The sequence below is a fragment of the Pelophylax lessonae genome (genome assembly GCF_965119305.1).
Source record: "Pelophylax lessonae genome assembly, chromosome: 3".
Classification (NCBI taxonomy): Eukaryota; Metazoa; Chordata; class Amphibia; order Anura; family Ranidae; genus Pelophylax; species Pelophylax lessonae.
The window spans coordinates 339,679,015-339,699,973 of NC_138770.1; positions in this window are offsets into that span (position 1 = coordinate 339,679,015).

Consider the following 20,959-nt stretch of genomic DNA (forward strand, 5'->3'; position numbering starts at 1 on the left):
CAGTGTCTGAGTCCTCCTGTCAGTCTATAGGTATGGCTACCCCACACTAGTCCTCCTATTAGAGCAGTGATTGGGCTTTTCCTGTGATTGCTGTGTCCTGAGGAGATCCCAGTCTGATCAGTTCATCCTGTCCAATGCTGTGTACACAGAGGATATAAAATGACCACTCGGACCCCGCTACCAACTGTCAATGAACGTGATGCTGACCAACCTGCAGTGGGTCAAACAGACTCGAAGACGAGCAGTGGTAACAGCAAGCCCAATATGCTGAGAGGTCGCCCTTCGATACCAACTTCAGCAGATGAGCAGCCACATATTGGGAACTATCGTCTCCTCAAAACTATCGGCAAGGACAATTTTACCAAGGTTAAGCTAGCACGCCATGTTTTAACTGGAAAGGAGGTAGCTGTAAAAATTATAGACAAAACACAGCTGAATTCTTCCAGTTTGCAGAAGCTCTTCAGAGAAGTGCGAATTATGAAGGTTCTAAATCACCCTAACATAGTAAAATTATTTGAAGTTATAGAAACAGAGACGACGTTGTCAGTAAAAGCAAAAAAAGGAAGAGACCACTGTGGTACTCAGCAGAAGTGGCCCAAATCATTAAAAATAAAAAGCTAGCATTTTGTAATTCTAAAAAAACCCAGAGCAATGAAGATAAGGAAATCTACAAGATTAGGCAGAAAGAGGCCAAGCAAGTTATAAGAACTTCTAAAGCGCAGGCAGAAGAAAAACTAGCTCAGTCTATGAAAAAGGGGGATAAGACATTCTTCAGATATATAAATGAAAAAAGGAAATTAAAACAAGGAATAACTAAATTAAAAACAAAGGACGGAAGGTATGTAGAAGAGAATAAAGGGCTAGCCGACTGCCTTAATGAATACTTCTGTTCAGTTTTTACAGAAGAAAAAGAAAGAGAAGGACCTCCACTTGAAAGGATGACTAATGAATCGTTTGATGCATGTGTCTTTACAGAGGAAGACGTTCTAAGATTGCTGTCTAAAGTGAAGACAAATAAGTCACAGGGTCCTGATGAGATACACCCAAAATTATTAAAAGAGCTTAGTGGTGAGCTGGCAAAACCATTAACAGATTTATTTAACCAATCATTAGTAACAGGAGTCGTCCCGGAAGATTGGAAATTGGCAAATGTCGTGCCCATTCACAAGAAAGGTAGTAGGGAGAAATCGAGCAACTATAGACCAGTGAGTCTGACATCAATAGTAGGCAAATTAATGGAAACCCTATTAAAGGATAGGATTGTGGAACATCTTAAATCCCTTGGATTGCAAGATGAAAAACAACATGGGTTTACTTCAGGGAGATCATGTCAAACAAATCTTATAGATTTTTTTGACTGGGTGACTAAAATAATAGACGGTGGAGGTGCAGTAGACATTGCATATCTAGATTTTAGTAAGGCTTTTGACACTGTCCCACATAGAAGACTTATCAATAAACTGCAGTCATTGAGCATGGACTCCCATATTGTTGAGTGGATTAGGCAGTGGCTGAGTGACAGACAACAGAGGGTTGTAGTCAATGGAGAACATTCAGAACAAGGTCATGTTACCAGTGGGGTACCTCAGGGATCTGTACTGGGACCAATTTTGTTTAATATCTTCATAAGTGATATTGCAAAAGGCCTCGATGGTAAGGTTTGTCTTTTTGCTGATGTCACAAAGATATGTAACAGGGTTGATGTTCCTGGAGGGAAACGCCAAATGGAAAAGGATTTAGGAAAACTAGAAGAATGGTCAGAACTCTGGCAACTGAAATTTAATGTGGATAAGTGCAAGATAATGCACCTGGGGCGTAAAAACCCAAGGGCAGAATATAGAATATTTGACACAGTCCTGACCTCAGTATCTGAGGAAAGGGATTTAGGAGTAATTATTTCAGAAGACTTAAAGGTGGGAACACAATGTAATAGAGCAGCACGAAATGCCAGCAGAATGCTTGGATGTATAGGGAGAGGTATAAGCAGTAGAAAGAGAAGTGCTTATGCCGCTGTACAGAACACTGGTGAGACCTCACTTGGAGTATTGTGCGCAGTACTGGAGGCCATATCTCCAGAAGGATATAGATACTCTAGAGAGAGTTCAGAGAAGAGCTACTAAACTAGTACATGGATTGCAGGAAAAAACTTACCAGGAAAGGTTAAAGGACCTTAACATGTATAGCTTGGAAGAAAGAAGAGACAGAGGGGATATGATAGAAACTTTTAAATACATAAAGGGAATAAACTCGGTAAAGGAGTAGAGCATATTTAAAAGAAGAAAAACTCTACCACAAGAGGACACAGTTTTAAATTAGAGGGGCAAAGGTTTAAAAGTAATATGAGGAAGTATTACTTTACTGAGAGAGTAGTGGATGCATGGAATAACCTTCCTGCAGAAGTGGTAGCTGCAAATACAGTGAAGGAGTTTAAGCATGCATGGGATAGGCATAAGGCTATCCTTCATATAAGATAGGGCCAGGGACTATTCATAGGATTCAGATATATTGGGCAGACTAGATGGGCCAAATGGTTCTTATCTGCCGACACATTCTATGTTTCTATGTTTCTATGAATGTCTTATATTACGGACACATGAGCTGATTCTGTACGCATGTCCACCAGATCTTCAGCCGTAGCCAATTCAGCAAGGAGGGCTCTTTGGCAGGGCAATATTAGGTCCAAGGCTAAACTGTGCAATCACTGAAAAAGGGGGGAGGGGGAAAGAAGGGAAAACCGTTTAGGTAACTATCTTGCTATGTAAATATTAAGGGGATCACCTTTCACTCATTAGTGTTTACACCTGAGAGGTGAGCACTACACATCCCATCCTCCCATCACTTTGCACGTTATGTAGAAATAAGAGGGGAGCACCATACATATATGGAATAACATCACGGTCACTTGGTATATAACACGCAGATAATAATATTTATGTTGATATTAGTATTTTTGTATATGTTGATACCTTAACCTTTTTGCACAATTTACCACATCACTCTATTGCACCTTATATCACTTAGCACTTTAAAAACAATTTATTTTGTACTGTGTATATATTGGTGTTTATATAAATTTTTATATATATATTTATTTTTTATATATAATATTTATAGTAGTATCATATATAATACCTCTCATCAAATTGTATAAAGTATTATAGTGATGTCAATGCCACATCCCCCATTGGGCAGCGCCAATTCCCTACCCTTTTTATATATATACAACTATATTGCTATGGTTGGTGCTGTTTCTTTCCCTTTCTTTTTCCCTTTTTTCGTTTCATACATGGAAGTCTGCTGGGCTGTCTTTCTATTTGATAATCAAGCATTGATGATTTACAACTGTGTGCTCAATTAACGGTGATCAATGACCAGCTTTGGGAGTGCACGTTACTATTTAAACAGCATCTTTACATGTATTCACATGGTTATGACTAAGCGAATGTAAGTTTGTGAAACGCGTCAACAACTGTGTCTTCATCCCCTATCTCTGACTGTATTATGGATTGCTTTTATCGTTTGGATTTTCAATAAACAAATTTTATATTTCATACTTTCAGACGGGAGTGTGGTTTCTTTTCTCTACACAGAATATAGCTAAACTGTGCAGTATTCCCTTTATGGGGGACCACCTGTTCGGACCAGGCTTGGAAACTGTCCTAGATCGAACAACGGATACAGAAAAATCCATTCCTGTCAAGCGTTGACGGTTGGGACCCTTCAAGTAAAGGTCTTACCCTCAGAAAAAATTCTCTGCCCCAAGGAGGTCCGAGGGGCAGAAGAAATCTTGGGGCCAAAGAGGTAGGGCCTGAGGGGGGGGGGTGATTTTTCCCCCTCCTGAACAGCCTAAGAAAACCCAATGAAGAGTTGACCATGGTGGGGGGGGGGTGGTTAGACTAGGGATCTTCCTCCCATAGTGGGAAGTAGTCACCTCCAGTCATTTAATTTTAATTTTGGGTGTCATAAGAAGGGGTTATCTTTTGGAATTTTCACCCACCCCCCTCCATGCAGGATGTTCATCACTGAATTACCAAGATGCGTCTACCTTACTTTCCTCCCTGAAAAAGCTGGTGGATCAGAAGATCATGGTAAAGGTACCAACAAAGGAGGTAGGCGGAGGTTTTTATTCCCACTTTTTTGTCATACAGAAGCCTTTAGGCAAGTACAGACTTATCCTGAACCTAAAGACCTTAAACGCCTCGATTGCTTACAAAAGATTTAGGATGGATTCAATCTTCTCTATAAGGGCTATCCTTCCTCCAGACTGCTTCATGGCCATAATAGACCTGAAAGACGCCTACCTGCATATTCCCATATCGGAAGGGTGTCAAACGTTTCTCAGGTTGGCCATGAGGACGGAAGAGGACACGCATACGATACATGTACAATTTCAGGCCCTTCTTTTTGGTCTTTTTCCCCCCACAGTTTCACCAAGGTCATGGCAGAAGCCTTGGCTTGTTTGCAACTCAGAGGCGTTTCGGTCATTGCCTATGCTGACAATCTGCTCTTTACCCGTCTCAGGAGCAGCTGTCCAGGGACCTTCTGACAAGGCGATTCCTAGAGAGCCAGGGGTGGCTCCTGAATCTGGAAAAATTCAATCTTTTTTCTAAGGTTCTTCTTCCCTTAGAAAAAAGTCAGAAGATAGACAGAGTCATAGGCCTTTTACAAAGCAATCAACCTGTATCACTAAAGGCAAGCCATGTTGGCACTGGGGTCGCTAACGGCCGCAATCCCAGTGGTACAGTGGGCGGGTCTCCACTTTCGCCCTCTGCAACTGTTCATCCTAGAGGTATGGTACCGCACTCAGGGTTCCCTGGATTTTTTTAGTGCACGTACTAGTACATATAAAAAGATCCCTCTGGTGGTGAAGAAAGATCTCATACCTGTCTCAGGGTCTCGCTTGGTTCCCACCAGTATCCAGAATCATCACTAAGGATGCAAGTGGGACAGGGTGGGGCAAACACCTGGACTCCCAACTGGTGCAGGGGTCCTGGAGGGATGAAGATGCCAAGCGATCTTCAAATTGGAGAGAACTGAGAACAATCGAACTGGCTCTCAGCGCTTTCCAGAGAGGACTACAGGGACACAATGTACAGGTCCACTCAGACAATTCTGCAGTAGTTCCTTATGTCAACCCACAAGGGGGAACAAAAACAAGCCTCTGTGGGTTCTGGCAGTAGTAATTCTTCAGTGGGCTGAAGCTCAAGTGCTTTCCCTGTCGGCGGTTCACCTAAAGGGAGAATGGAACTAATTGGCCAATTTTCTGAGCCGAAAAACTTTAAGGGAAGGCGACTGGATCCTCAATAAGGATGTTTTCAGGTTGATCACTCGGAGATGGGGGGCGCGGCTCTACTTCTCCTTGAACAAAGGGGACGGAGCACTGGAAGTGGATGCACTGGCTCAGAGTTGGGATTTCTACAAATGCTATGCCTTCCCCCTGCCTGTATTAATACCAGCTGTTCTGAGAAAGTTTCAGAAGGAGGATACTACCCTAATCCTCAAAGCACCACATTGGCCCAAGAGACCATGGTTTTCGGTCCTGAAAGGTCTGGAAGTGGAACCCCCCTGGATTCTACCAATTTGGGAGGACCTTCTTTTCCAGGGACCAGTTTCCTGTCCCCAGGTGGAGTGTTGGAATCTTGCAGCCTGGCTTCTGAGGAAGAGTTGCTGAAAAGTAAGGGGTTTTCAGATCAATTGGTGATAAAGGAAATGCGGGCCATTTACCTTAAGGCTTGGAAGCTCTTTACCAGCTGGTGCGTGGGGAGCTTCTTAGATGTAGGTAGTCCAGTGACAGTGCTGAAATTTCCACAAAGAGGGGCAGATAAAGGTTTAGCTGTCAGCACCCTAAAAGGCAAAGTCTCGGCAGGTGTCTTTCTAGAAGTATCCTTAGCCGAAAACCCTTGGGTGGTTCATTTCTTTAAGGCCTTAAACAGGCAAAGACCAGAAAGAAGTCTTCCTTTTCCCATGTGGGATCTCTCTGTGGTTCTGCAGGCTCTCTTAGGAGATCCGTTTGAACCTATTAAATCTTGTGCGGTGAAGTTTTTAACCCTCAAGACAGTTCTTTTGGTGGTGATCACTACCGCCAGAAGGGTCAGTGAACTAGAAGCTCTTTCTATTACAGCTCCTTTTCTTAACCACTTAAGCCCCGGAAGATTTTACCCCCTTCCTGACCAGGGGGTATTTTGCGATTCGGCACTGCGTGACTTTAACGGACAATTGCACGGTCGTGCGACATTGTACCTAAATTAATTTGACGTCCTTTTTTTCCCACAAACAGAGCTTTCTTTTGGTGGTATTTGATCACCTGTGCGATTTTTTGATCATGCGCTATAAACAAAAAAAGAGCGTCAATTTTGCAAAAATAGCAATATTTTTCACATCTTTTTATATGAAATTCCCCCCCCAAAAAAATGTAAAAATCAAAATTTTTTAACATTATCGGCTAATTTGTTTTATGCTACATATGTTTGGTAAAAAAAAATGCAAAAAGCGTATTTTGATTGGTTTGCGCAAAAGTTATTGCGTTTACTAACAAAGGGAAAGATTTTTGTCATTTTTGTTGTTTTTTTTTTTTAACGCGTAATGGCGCCGATCTGTGATTTTTTTTGCAGGACTGCGACATTTGGGCGGACAGATCGGACCCTTGACTGACATTTTTGGGGTTACCAGTGACATTTCTACAGTAATCAGTGCTATACATATGCACTGTTACTGTAAAATTACACTGGCAGTGAAGGGGTTAACTTTTTTGAGAGGGAGGGGCTGTGTGTGTCCCTAGGGGCGTGATTCTAACTGTGATTGGCTGTGGCTTGGGCTGTAGGAACAATGATCAACGGTCCTACATAGTAGAACCGTGTGATCATTGTTTCTACACAGGGGAGAATGACAGGCGGCTTGTTTACACTAGCCGCCTGATTTCTCCCTCTGCAGCGGCGATCGCAGAGTGACCGGCGGACATGGGGTCCGCCGGTCACACATGCGGGGGGGTCCGTGACCACGCGGGAGCGGGAGCGCGCCTCCGGGGGCGCGCGCTTGCTCCCTAGACCCTCATAGGCTAGCGACGTAGATCTACGTCACTTTGCCTGTGAGGGGCTGATTGACGACGTAAATCGTCGTTAGGCAGTCGGCAAGTGGTTAAAGTTTTTTTGGATTGTATAATGTTTAGAAAAGATCCGGCTTTTTTACCAAAAGTGGTCTCGAAGTTTCACAGAGACCAAGAAATAATTTTACCAACCCTCTGTTCGAACCTTGTGAATGAACAGGAGAATAATTTTAAGTTAGATGTTAGAAGGTGTGTCCTTCGGTGCATGGATCGTACGAAGGAATTTAGGAAGTCTGATTCCTTTTTTGCTCTATTTGCTGGCTCTAATTGAGGTTCTAAAGCCTCTAGACATTCCTTGACCAGATGGCTCAGGTTAGCCATCAGCCAGGCCTATGCTTCAAGCAGGAAAGATGCCCTAGTAGGTATCAGGGCACATTCCACTAGGGCTATAGCAATTTCCCAGGTGGAAAGAGCTGATACTCCCCCCAGAACAGATCTGTCTGGCAGCAACCTGGTCCAGTTTTTCAACCTTTACTAAGCACTGCAGGTTGGACCTGTTTTCTGCTAAAGATCAGGCTTTTGGGCACAAAATCCTTCAAGCGGTGGTCCCACCCCAAGGGTAAGTACTCGCTTATCCTCTCAAAGGTGGCTGTCCCGACGATTGGGGAAAAATAGAGTTTCTCTTACTGGTAACGTCTTTTCCAGTACTCTTTCAGGACAGCACCGTTACCCACCCGAAGAAGGGCTGGACATAAGACGGTCAGGAAAATAGGGTTAGTATAATATGTCTTTGTGTCTCCCCAGCTGGCTGGAGGTACTCTTGGAGAACTGAAGGGCACCGGCTAACAGGGGGCTTAAATCTGTTTGGATGGGCCGGTGTTTCCTAAGAAGGGAGGCGCCAAGGTCACTCAAAGGTGGCTGTCCTGAAAGACTACTAGGAAAGACGTTACTGGTAAGAGTAACTACAGTATATTTTTTTAATTTACTACTAGACCACCTCTTTTAGTACTTGCTTGCTTTTGTGGTGTAAATGGTGGGGAGATTTAATATTTATACTGAGGTCCTGAGATCTAAGATGCTGAAAAAGACTGGTAAGGACAGAGTAGCTGGGAAAGTTGGGATTAAAATGTAATTTCATGAACTGATACTCCCCTCTTCCATGGCAACTTTTTTCTACAGTACCACAGTGTATTGACAACTCTGACAGTTTTCCTACTACCTCTCCCAAATATAGATATACTTTATGTTAAGATAAATGTCAATAGGAAGGTCACCAGGAGCCTTTGCTTTGGGTCCAAATAATTTCTAGTTATACCCCAACCTGAAATGTAACTAGAAATCCTGAGCCCAAATTTTCAATCCTCTTACACAAAAGCCTTGCAGCACCTGTAATTATATGTGCATAGGGGTAACCACTAGAGGGCTTCTGGATATTGTATCCCCCTTCACCTGCACAGCCAGGAAACACATATTTTCAGCATGCACTCTACAGTCAATAATCTAGTCCATGAGCTTGGTATTGATAATTTATTGGAGGAAAGTAACTTGGGTAGGGTGGCACAGCCAAGCCTGATGGAGCCTGCAGGGGGTCTGGAAATCTTTAGCTTCTTCTCTTTTCCCTCTTTTTCTCTCTCAGCAGCACACCTGCCTGGAGGCAGAGCCCTCCTGAAATCTCTCCACAGGTGGCAAGGCTCTACAATATTTAAGGTCCATCTACCCACCTTTAGGGTCCTCCTTGCTTAGGGATAGGCAAGAATCCCTTCCCAGTAGGAGACAACAGAGACTCAATCTGCAGAGCCTGCCAGCTAAACTACACTGAACTTCACTTGACTAAAGTGAAGTCCAACTAAATTTGCCTAACTATCCCAACTATGTACATATGGGGGTTCTACATACTGTATGCGCATATAAATATGCACACAGCTCGTTAAAGTCAGTAGGGATGTATTTATATTTTTAAACTATAAACCAGTATGTGGCTGGTTTACAATTTGGCAATATACTGTATTATCTCAAATACATAAAATTAAATAGAAAGCCCTCCACAGCTGTGGAAATGGACAGTGATCAAACATTTAAAAAAATTAGATTAGGTTTTTTTTTTGTAATATTCCAAACATAACCTTACCCAGGCATAAACCCCCATCCCTTGCCTGTACCAGATCAGGCCATGTTTCTTTCACGTTGAGGATGTTGCACCTTTAAGGGTGGGGGCAGAAAACCCCCTACCTCCTTTCAAAGTACCTTTATCCTAATGTTGATGGACAAGGGCCCTTTCTTCATTTCATTTCCAAAGGAGGTGGAGGTAAATGGGGGGACCTATGGCACAATCCTTACAATAATGAGGTCCCATCTCAGAAGAATAAGTACAGGGGTACATTAGTACCCCTTACCTATTTCCACAAAGAGTTTCAGTAAAAACAACGCACATATACACATCAAATTAAAAAACCTTTATTCAAATAAAATGCAAACATATTTTTACAGGAGTTTAAAATAAAGTTTACTGATGTTCCCTGAAGTACTGTAAATCCAGCATTAATTTCGGTATCCAGCAAGGTAAATCACATCAGTTACATCACCCACTGATCTGTACATATAAAACCGCTGCTAAATGGCAGATTCCCAGCTTCATTCATTTAACCGCTTGACCACTGCTCACTGTGCTGCTACTGCAGCAAAGTGGCTCGTTAAGGTCTGGCAACATAGACCTACATCACAAGACTCTCCCCTCTCTGTATTCAGACACAGCGGGAGTCGGGCCAGGGGAGGAGAGGCGGTGATCACCACCGCTCTTCCCCAATCGTCGGGATCGAGTGAGGAAATCCGCCCGTTTGTGTAAACAAAGTGGGCAGATCTCCTATGTGACAGACAGTGACAGATTACAGGATTCAGCATAGCTGAACCTGCGATCTGTGTCTCTGTCACACAACCCCCTCCCCCACACACGTCAGTAAGCATGAGGCATACATTTAACCCCTTGATCACCAATAAAGTTAACCCCTTCCCTGCCAGTGTCATTATTACCGTAACAGTGCATTTTTATAACACTGATTACTGTAGTAATGTCACTGGTACCCCCAAAAGTGTCAAAAATGTAAGTTAGGGGTCCAATCTGTCCGCTGCAATGTTGCAGTCCCGCAAAAAAAAATCGCAGATCGCCGCCATTACTAGTAAAAAAAATAAACAATAAAAATGACAAATCTTTCCCATAGTTAGTAAACGCAATAACTTTTGCACAAACCAATCAAAATACGCTTATTGTGATTTTTTTTTTTACCAAAAATATGTAGCAGAAAACAAATTGGCCTAAAATATTAAAAAAATAGATTTATATATTTTTTTTTTGGGAATGTTATACAGTATATCAGAATGTAAAAAATATTGTTTTTTTTTTTTTTTCAAAATTGTCGCTCTTTTTTTCAAAAATTAAAAATCGCACAGGTGATCAATTACCACCAAAAGAAATCTCTATTTGTGGGGAAAAAAGGACATAAATTTAATTTGGGTACAGCATCGTACGACTGTGCAATTATCCGTTAAATTAACACAGTGCCGAATCACAAAATATAGCCTGGTCAGGAATGGGGTAAAATCTTCCGGTCTTAAAGCGGTTAAAAATATGCTCATTGAGAATTTTTTTGTCAAAGACATGTAGCTAAATACATTTTGGCCTAAATATATGACAACAATTTAATATATTGGATATTTTTTTAACTGTCAAAGTAGAAAATGTCAATTTTTTCACAAAAATGTACGCAATTTTTTTATTAATATCACAAAAAATGAAACAAACAGCTAGACAGTGGATTGTAGGAGTCAGTGGACTACTGCTGCAGTAGTGCACTCACTGCAATGATTTTAAGTCACTACTGCAGTCAGTGCAAAAGTGACTGCACTGCAGTAGTGATTTAAAATTATTGCAATAGTGAGTGGCGCACTACTGCAGCAGTAGTCCACTAACTCCAATCCACTGTCTAGCTTTTTTTCTAGCAGTTTTGCACTGATTGCAGCGCAGCGCAGTCAGTACAAAACTGCTAGAAAAAAAGCTAGATGAAAGCTAGACAGTGGAATGGATTATAGTGAAGTGGACACAAGTACTATACAACTACTACACTTTCAATACTCCCAGTTAAGTAGAACAATATTATAGTGCAGAAAGGATAACATTTCAGCATGTTCACCAGTTAAACGGCTTCTTTCTATTTTTATAAATTGCTGCCACTTCACTAAAAACACACTCACGCTCACTTGGTACCGAGGAAGGAGGAGCAGAAAGGTATCTTCTAGCATGAGCATGAGCAGTAGTCCATTGACTCCAATCCAATCCACTGCCTAGCTTTTTTTCTAGCATTTTTGTACTGATTGCAGCGCAGTCAGTACAAAACTGCTAGGAAAAAAGCTAGATAAAAGCTAGACAGTGGAATGGATTGCAGTGGACACTAGTACTATACTTCTACTACACTTTCAATACTCCCAGTTCAGTAGAACAATATTATAGTGCAGAAAGGATAACATTTCAGCATGTTCACCAGTTAAACGGCTTCTTTCTATTTTTATAAATTGCTGCCACTTCACTAAAAACATGCTCACTTGGTACTGAGGAAGGAGGAGCAGAAAGGTATCTTCTAGCTTGAGAAGCAAGTCTTTTGTAGCGTGCCTCATTTTCTTTCCACCACTAAAGAGGATCACCGCTTCTTCTGTCAATTACTTGTTCCTTCAAATAGAGATTAAGTTCATTATCCAGGCTCGTTATTACAGATTCAGAAGAATCCTCCGCATGAGGCCCCAATAAAACACTGAATATAGCATCTATTTGACCACGATGAAGTTTCTCTTCTGTCCGTTGTCTTTTTGGACATTTTTCTCTTTTTGAAGCATCCTGCTCTTCCACATTAGAAACCTGCTCTTCTTGACTTTTTTTTTCGGCAGGAACCTCCTGCACCTCCTGTTGAATATGTTCTGTCAGCCATTGTTTTGCCTTTGCCAATACATCATCAGAAGAGAAAAGATAGTTCTTGTATCGAGTATCCAAAAGACATGCAATATTTTTATTCTCTTCATGCTTCTCAAAACGTTTGGCAAGGCTGTCCCTCATTGCCTGCCTACATGTTTTAGTGCCACGTGTGTTGGGCCCTTCATTCTGTTGAAGAAGCATCTTCAGCACTCTCACACATGGGATGACAGAGGACACAGATGAGTCGTGTTGATTTCCATCGTGTTGGAACAGCATTAATCAAGTTGTTTTTGGGTAGGCCAATGTCTTCCTGAAAGCACCTCAGTAGCTGCTTGGCAAAGATTAAATGGCAGAAATGGCCTGCGCACCTCTTCAGCATGCTAATTATGTCAAGCAAAGCTCTCTGGTTTGACAGACCATCATTTACCACAAGTTGGAGGGTGTGTGCCATGCAACTGAGGTCTGACACTTCAGCAAGTCTCATTCCTCTCACCATGTTCACTCTGCTGTCTCGAAGCACAAGCATCACTCAGTCTTTGGTGATTCCCCATTCTTCTAGAAACCTTTCTCCAATGTACTCCCCAGTGTGGGATCCTTGCATCACTTTTGTATTCAACACCAAATGCCTTCTTGTCCATCCACTGTCAATGATGTGGCATGTAAGATTCATTAGTGATTCTGTCTGTCCTGACCAGCAGTCAGTCGTGAATGAGAGTGAGTTGCCAGCATTTCGGTTCGATATTACTTGTCACTCTTCAGTGTGTACCGTGGCTCAAGTATGGACATCAACCGCATAAATCCAGAGTCAGACACCATTGTAAATGGCTGGTTATCAGTGACCATCATCTCTGTGATTACTCTGTCCAGCAGTTGGGATCTTCCATCCGATTTTAGCCACCTGTTTTTTTTCTGAAACATATCTGTTATTGTTGCCTGGGATAAGGATGTTTCACTTTGTGATTCATTTTGTTTTTTCTGTGCTGCATGATACAATTCAACATGATGAACTCTTAGATGGGCCCAAAGATTTGACGTATTTTTAGTTTTTGCAGTTATTGATCCCATGCTTACATTGTTTGTGCAAGTGTTGCACAGTGCTGCTGCTTTTCCTGGAGATGGAGATAAGAAATAGTCCCAGACCACACTTTTAATTTTTCTTTGCAATAGTTTTTATTGAGTTTTATAAAAAAAAACTTAACATGTATTGTGAGAAACAGATAACAGCTGGAACATTGAACAATACAGAGTTACATGTCAGAAGAAAACTTACATAGTTTCGCATAAAGATCATACAGTACTGTAACCTCAGTAGAGAATCAGTAAGTGCGATGGAGACAGTAAACTAAGCGTACTACTTAAGGTGGTGTGGGTAGGGTATGGTGTGCAGAGGGGTAGCGTTGAACGCTTGCTTTCAAAGGACTGAGTCATAGTATGTACTATCTGTCCAGGAGGACCAGTGCTGAGTGAACCGGGCCCCTTGGGACATAGATAGAGCATGAGCTCTCTCCATAGAGAATTGAATGTTGACTAGGCGGATGACTTCCAAATGGGAAGGAGGATCAGGTTGTTTCCAATGTCTCGCTATGGTTGATCTGGCTGCAATTAGGATATGAGTATATACTGTGCGCAAGGCGTGAGGAATAACTTCCAAGCCCAAAGACAGGAGAGCTCCGGCCAGGTTAGTGGATTGTAGTATTCCAGTAACCGTAGAGAGGATCTCGAACACCCTTCTCCAGAAGCCCAGAAGACTTTTAAAGGACCAAAAAATGTGATACAAATTGCCCACGTGGCCGCAGCCTCGCCAGCATAGAGGGTCAGATTGATTGTAGAATTTGGATAGGCGGTACAGCGTTAGGTACCATCTAGTCAGAATCTTTTGCGATTGTTCCCAATGCGTCACGCATCTGGAGGCCCTGTAGATGCTACGGATAGCAGTTTGCCATTGGGTGGCGGAGAAGGATGTTCGTAGGTCCTCCTCCCACCTGGTCATATGAGTGGTTTTGTGGAAGGATACCTTGTCATGGAGATGGTTGTAGAACAAGGAGATGCCTTTGAGGCCAGTATGAGGGGAAAAGAGGCATTGCATTACATCAGAAGGAAGATGGGCTTGAGGAGGGGGATGCTTCGATAGAAAGCTAGATATGATATTGTATGAAAATCTGGCCGAGTCAGGTAGTTTAAATTCGCCCTGTAGCTGGTGGAAACTTTTTAAGGCTGTACATGAATATAGTTGGGATATGGAGTGGATACCCGCCGCAGTGAGCTTAGATATGGAGGTGAAGGGAAGTAGAACCTGGAGAATTTGCAAGGGAAATTAAACCGAAGTATTCGGAGCATTTGAACCTGGACTAGAGTGGAGGGTTCTCCATGCTTTAAGCGTCGTTTGTGTGGTGATGGGGGAGTTCAGAGAGAGGTATATGTTTCCAGAGGTCTGCTAGGAGCAGGATATGTAGATCCGTGGATTTAGATAAGAGAGATTCGATTGTCACCCATGGTGAGGTGGGTGAGTGGATAGCCCATTGTCTAATGGGAGCAAGGTGGGCTGCCGTGTGGTAGTCGTGCAAGTCTGGGAGGCCCAGGCCGCCTACGGACTTGTGTCGGACCATATGAAAGTAATTCCATCTGGCTCGTTTTTTCTGCCACACTAGTGTACGTAACAGCTTGGTCAGTGTGGTTATGTATGATACAGAGATCTGAAGTGGTAAGGTACGAAAGACGTATAGTATCTTGGGTAAACATACCATTTTAAAGGCCGCAATCCTTCCCACCCAAGATAATTCAGATCGGGATATGGTCTGGGTGTCAGTCGAGATAGCCGCTTTTAAGGGTTGCATGTTAGAGGGTATTATTTTGGACAATGGGTACGTGAGTTGCAATCCCAGGTAAGGGATGTTTTCAGATGTTCACATATATGATAGAGTGGATTTTAGGTGCGTAACAGTGGATTGGTGGATTCCCATGTTCAGTATAACAGATTTAGTAAAGTTTACCTTGTAATAAGATATATTGCTAAATAATTGGAGAAGGTGATGGGCCGCGGGAAGGGAGGTGATGGGATTTGTGAGACTAAGTATAACGTCCTCGGCGAACAGGGTAATGGAGTGGTGTGAACGTGAAAATTTAAATCCTTGGATCAGAGGATGTCCCCGTATAGAGATAGCTAGGGGTTCTATAACCAAATTAAAAATGAGGAGGGATAAAGGGCAATCTTGGCGGGTTCCATTTTTAATGGAGAACGGTTTGGAGAGCAAGCCCGAGGAGAGGACTCTGGTAGATGGGGAGGAATATAGGGCCAAAATGGCTGAGGCAATGGGGCCCGAGAATCCAAATCTAGCGAGCACCGCTCTCATATACCCCCAGTGGACGCGGTCAAATGCCTTCTCCGTGTCAGTAGAGAGCAGCAGAGAAGGCATTCGAGCGTGCTCCGCCTGATGTATAAGGTTAATCACTCTTCAGGTTGCGTCTGGGGCCTTTCATCCTTTAACGAACCCCATTTGGTCTGGACCAATCAGACCAGGCAAAACCGTAGCCAAGCGATTTGCCAATAGCTTGGCATAGATTTTAACGTCAGTGTTAAGTAATGAAATGGGGCGGAAATTGGCAGGGGTAGTGGGGGGTTTGCCCGGCTTGGGGAGGGTTACCACATGGGCTTGCAACATCTCTGGGGGGAATGATTTAGATTTCACAGCGTCTGAGAACAAGGTGAGCATGTGAGGGGATAAAATGTCATGGAAGGATCGATAGTATTCATTAGTAAGTCCATCTGGGCCGGGTGACTTGTTTACAGGGAGCAAATTAATGGTACAGGATAGTTCTGGTTGGGAAATGGGGGCATTGAGGATTTTCGTTGTGGCTTGGGTGAGTGTGGGGATGTTGATGCGATTAAGAAAAGCATGTATATCTGCATCAGTGGGTTGCGGTGTTGAAGTATCAGATTCCAAATTGTACAGTGAGCTTTAGTAATCCGCAAAGGCATCTGCGATGTCCTGTGGATGTTGCAAGGATGAACCAGTATGAGGATGTGTTAAGGAATTTATTTTGGATTTGATCCTGCATGCTTTTAGCTTGGAAGCCAGAAACGTCCCCGCTTTATTATGGGAGGTATAATAGGTAAGACGGAGTTGTGCTAGAAGTTTATCGTGTTTCTCCCACAGGAGTCTGCGAAGGTCAAGTCTCAGGGACGTCAATTTAGATAAAGTGGTAGGAGAGGGAGATGTTTTATGTTGTGTGTCTAATAGTTGTATGTCCACTAGTAGCCCATTTAAGCGGGATGTGAATCTCTTCTTCAGTTTGGACCCGAGCTGGATCAGGAGGCCTCTGATGTAAGCCTTGTGGGCCAGCCACAGAGTGGTAGGTGATACGTCTGGGGTATTATTAAGCTCAAAGTATTCCTGCAGGTGGGATTTGATGGAGGAAGTGGACTCAGGATCCACCAGGAGGGAGTTGTTACACCTCCATAGAAATGTTGTGGGGTTACACGGGCCAGTGTCAATGGATAGATTGATAGCCGCGTGGTCTGACCATGTTATGGGGGATATTTTCGTGTCCGTAACAGCTAGGAGAGTAGGTGTATGTACTAAAAACATATCTATTCTAGCATATGAACCATGTCTTGGGGAGAAATAAGTGTAGTCCCTTTCTTCAACATGGTGATAGCGCCACACGTCATGGACCTCCTCTGACTTAAGGAAGGATGCCAAGGTAGGCAGGCGAGACGGCCGCTTTGAGGAGGAGTCCATGAAGTGGTCCACCACCATGTTGAAGTCTCCACATATGATCAACCTTCCCTGTTTGATTTTGTTGATTCGAGCCCACAGTTTCCTCAAGAAACGCAACTGGCTTGTATTAGGAGCATATGCATTGACAATCGTATAAAGACAGTTATCAAGAAAGCAGACCAAAATGATATATTGTCCATCTGTGTCTACCACTACTTGAGAGGCAGTGAAAGAGACAGAGTCAGCCACTGCAAGCATGACGCCTCTTTTCTTGGCAGAGGTCGAGGACAAGTAAACGTGTGGGTACTTTGCATGATGGCAGGCGGGAGTCTTGCCACTATGAAAGTGCGTTTCCTGGACAGCGACTATATCTGCCTTTGATCTTACAGCTTCAGACCACAAAGAGAAACTTTTGGCGGGGTGATTCAGCCCCTTAACATTGAGAGATAAGCATTGTAAAGGCATGTGGGCAATTTGAAGGTTGTAGAGCTAGTTCGCTACAATGTAGGGCACATCAACTGTTCTGGAAGGTAGAATAAGTGGCTAGCAAACAAGCCCCACTAAGGCAAAATAGCACGTAAGGAAACACTTACACAGTCCTTCGAATGGTGTATAACAAAGGAACAGTTCTGAGGAAAAGTAGGTCACTCCTTGTCGGTGAATGTGAGGAAGATTCTTGGAGGCAGCAGATTAGCTGGCTCTGAAGCTTGAGGGTCCGAGGAGCAGGTACTGCAAAAGGATGTTACGAAAAAAACAGAACCAACAAATAGAACCAGCAGTAAAGTAGAACTAAAGCTAAAGTACTTAAAAAAGGGTCCAATAGGACCAAAGAGCAACTGTGGCTGCAAAGCCTGTGGGGGACAGAGTACGGTGAGTGGTACCCTGATACCTGAGAGGGCCCGGAGATCCTGACAAGGTAAGCGGGAGTGTCCTCTATGGTGGAGCGTGATGAGTTTTGGACCTTCTGGCGACGCTCTGCCAATCCGGTTTGACATGATGGGGAGAGGGATTTCCTCTTGTCGGTGGGTTCGGTGGAGGGTTGGGTACTATCCCCCACTGTTGGAGGAGCTAGAGGCCTTCATCCAATGTAGATGCATAGGAGGTCGATCCTTGGTGCGTAATGCACAATTTGGTAGGATATTTCCATTTATAGATAATACGATTGTTCCGTAAGGCCTTGGTGATGGAGTTCAGGTTTCGCCGTAGTTGAAGCGTATGTTGCGAATAGTCGGGGAGCACCTGCAGGGACGATGCTTGGTCTGGGAGGTGGTCCTTGCGACGAAAAGCTTCTTGCGCATAAGAACTTTGCGCTGAACTTCTTGTGGGAGGAAGGAGGGTTTAGGGATGCGATGGATCCTATCTACGGTAAGGTCAGAAGTAGATGGTTCAGGAACAGCTTTCTTAAAGAGGTCACGAACAAAATGTGGTAGTTGATTGGGGGACACAGATACAGGAATACCCCTGATTTTCAGATTGTTGCGTCGTGATCTGTCCTCTAAGTCTGCTAGCTTGGCTTGTACAGGGTGCATATCTTCTTGATAGAGGGCATGTGAGTCGACCAGCGCATTGTAGGAGGTAGTAAACTCACTCATTTTGTTTTCCACTGTGTGGACCCATTCCCCCAAGTCTGCTTTTTCCCCCTGGCAGCGTGTCATGGCGGTTATAATGTTAGCTTGAAGGGAGGTATGAAGCATAGTGAGCATGCTTTTAATTGTGGTGTCTGATACAGGTTGCCCAGTAGTGTGGAATGAGGAGAATAGGTCTGGAGTAGGAGTAAAAGTCTGTGAAACATGCTGGTCAGAACTAACCTCCATGCAGGCCGTGGCTTGTGCAGAGTGGCTGTGTTCCATCCTTGGACTGGACTTGGCTGGACTCTGAGTGGATGGGGTAGGTGGAGATGAGTCCCCGGATTACTGTTGTGTGTCTCCTAGAACCGCAGGTGCAGTGTGCAGCGGCACGAGTGGATGCGGCCCCTCCTCCCGGAGCTCCGGCGCGCTGGCCGCTAGAGGGCGGCGCTCGCGGCTATGGAGTATGTCGCCACCACCATTTTGGCGGAGACTGGCAAACATAGCTGGAAAAAAGTCAGACAATTTCTTCACGGTCCTCCTTCGCTGTTGTGCCATAGGGTTGGCGGGGCTTTCCTACGCCCGGTCCGGTAGTGCGGACGTATCGGAGGTCGCTGTGTAAGGGGGTTGATATAGAAGAAGCCGGGACCTCACAGGAGCTCTCCAGTTAAGCGGCCATTTTCTTCGGCGGTCGCCACGCCCCCCCCCCCCCAACACTTTTAATTTTTCTATCTGCATCCATATCCATTGAAATGTGAAAGACACTACTGAAATTGAATATAGAATATAGGCTTAAAAAAAACTGTCTGTCTGGCTGGCTGGCACCCTGTGGTGATGAGTGGCTGGCCCCCTTTGGTGGGTGGCTGGCTGGCACCTTTTGGTGGGTAGCTGGCACCCTGTGGTAGGTGGGTGGTTAGCACCCTTTGGTGGGTGGGTGGATGGCTGGCTGGCTCCCTGTGGTGGGTGGATGGCTGGCTGGTACCCTGTGGTGGGTGAGTGGCTGGCTGCCTGGCACCTTGTGGTGGGTGGCTGGCTGGCTTGCACCCTGTGGTGGGTGGCTGGCTGGCACCCTGTGGTGGCTGTCTGGATAGCACCCTGTGGTGGCTGGCTAGTTGGCAGGCACCCTGTGGTGGGTGGATGGCTGGCTCCCTGTGCTGTGGTGGCTGGCTGGCACCATTTGGTGGCTGGCACCTTGTGGTGGCTGGCTGGCACCCTGTGTGGTGGGTGGCTGGCTGGCTGGTACAGGCCCAGAGCCTGTGGCTGGCTAGCTGGTACAGACAGGGCCTGTGGCTGGCTGGTACAGGCCTGTGGGTGTGTGGGTGGCTGGCTGGCACCGGGAAGATGTGGGTGGGTCGCGGTGGCTGTGATAAACACACTGTGACTGTAGTGTGCATACACTCACTGTCCCGACTCCAGACGAGGCTGAGGGAGGCGGCCTAAAAAGGCAGAAGCTGTCCTAGTGCACAGAGGTGCGTGGCGCAACATATGCAATGATGTCACGACAATATCGGCAAAATATCGGTAACCGCCGGGGCCAATTCCGATATATCGGGGAAAGAACATATCGGCCCTCGATATATTGGCTTTGCCGATAGTCGGTCAATCCCTACTACAGAGGGCTGAATTCCAAGGCCCCCTGAAAAATCTAAGTGAAAAAATTATGCAGCAGGCTAGTCCATTTTGCTGGAATTTCATTGCAGAAACTCAAAATGGCACTCAGCAGTTTGGATGCCCCCCCACCTGCTTGTATGCATGTCTGAAGACATCGGGGCATGCTCCTAATGAGACAATGGATGGTGTCCTGGGGTATTTCCTCCCAGATCTGGATCAGTGCATCACGGAGCTCCTGAACAGACTGAGGTGCAACCTGGCGGTGGCGGTGGCGGCGACTGGCCCAAAACATAATGTCCAATAGGTGTTCTATTGGATTTAGGCCAGGCGAGCATGGGAGCCATTCAATGGTATCAATTCCTTTATCCTCCAGGATCTGGCTGCATATTCTCACCACATGAGGCCGGGTATTGTCGTGCACCAGGAGGAATCCAGGACCCACTGCACCAGCGTAGGGTCTGACAATGTGTCCAAGGATTTCATCCCTATACCAAACAATGCATCAGTCCATAAAGTGTCCTTTGGTATGAATTTGCTTGCATATGCTCAATCTTTCATAAAAAATAGGCTTGTGTTCACATATCCAAACGACTGACTCCTCAAGGCCCCTTTCACACTTGTGCGACTTTTCATGCGACTTGGGACTGCAAGGTTTCATGACAAGTCGTACTCCATGATTTCCAATGGGTACCATTCATAGCTGTGCCACTTCAAGTCGGAATGACTTCAAAGTAGTCCCTGCACTACTTTGGTCTGACTTTGGTGCATTTGAGGTTCATTACACAGGCATTGCTTCAAGTCCAGTAAAATTTTAGATCGCACAAGTGTGAAAGGGGATTAAGAGAGATGTACAGCCAAAGATAGTTTTGCTGTACATCTCCTATGGATCGCAGTTTGTTCTCCACTCCTGTGACCGGTTTTCAGCAGAAAGTGGGCTGAAGTCGGCTCTCTGCTGGCTTCACAGAAGTCAGTCCAAGCACCGCGTCTTCGCCACCACAGAGTTGGTATCTGCCAGGTGCATAGACCGACATCAGGCTCAGTTTCTCAGCGTGCCACTGAGAGCCGG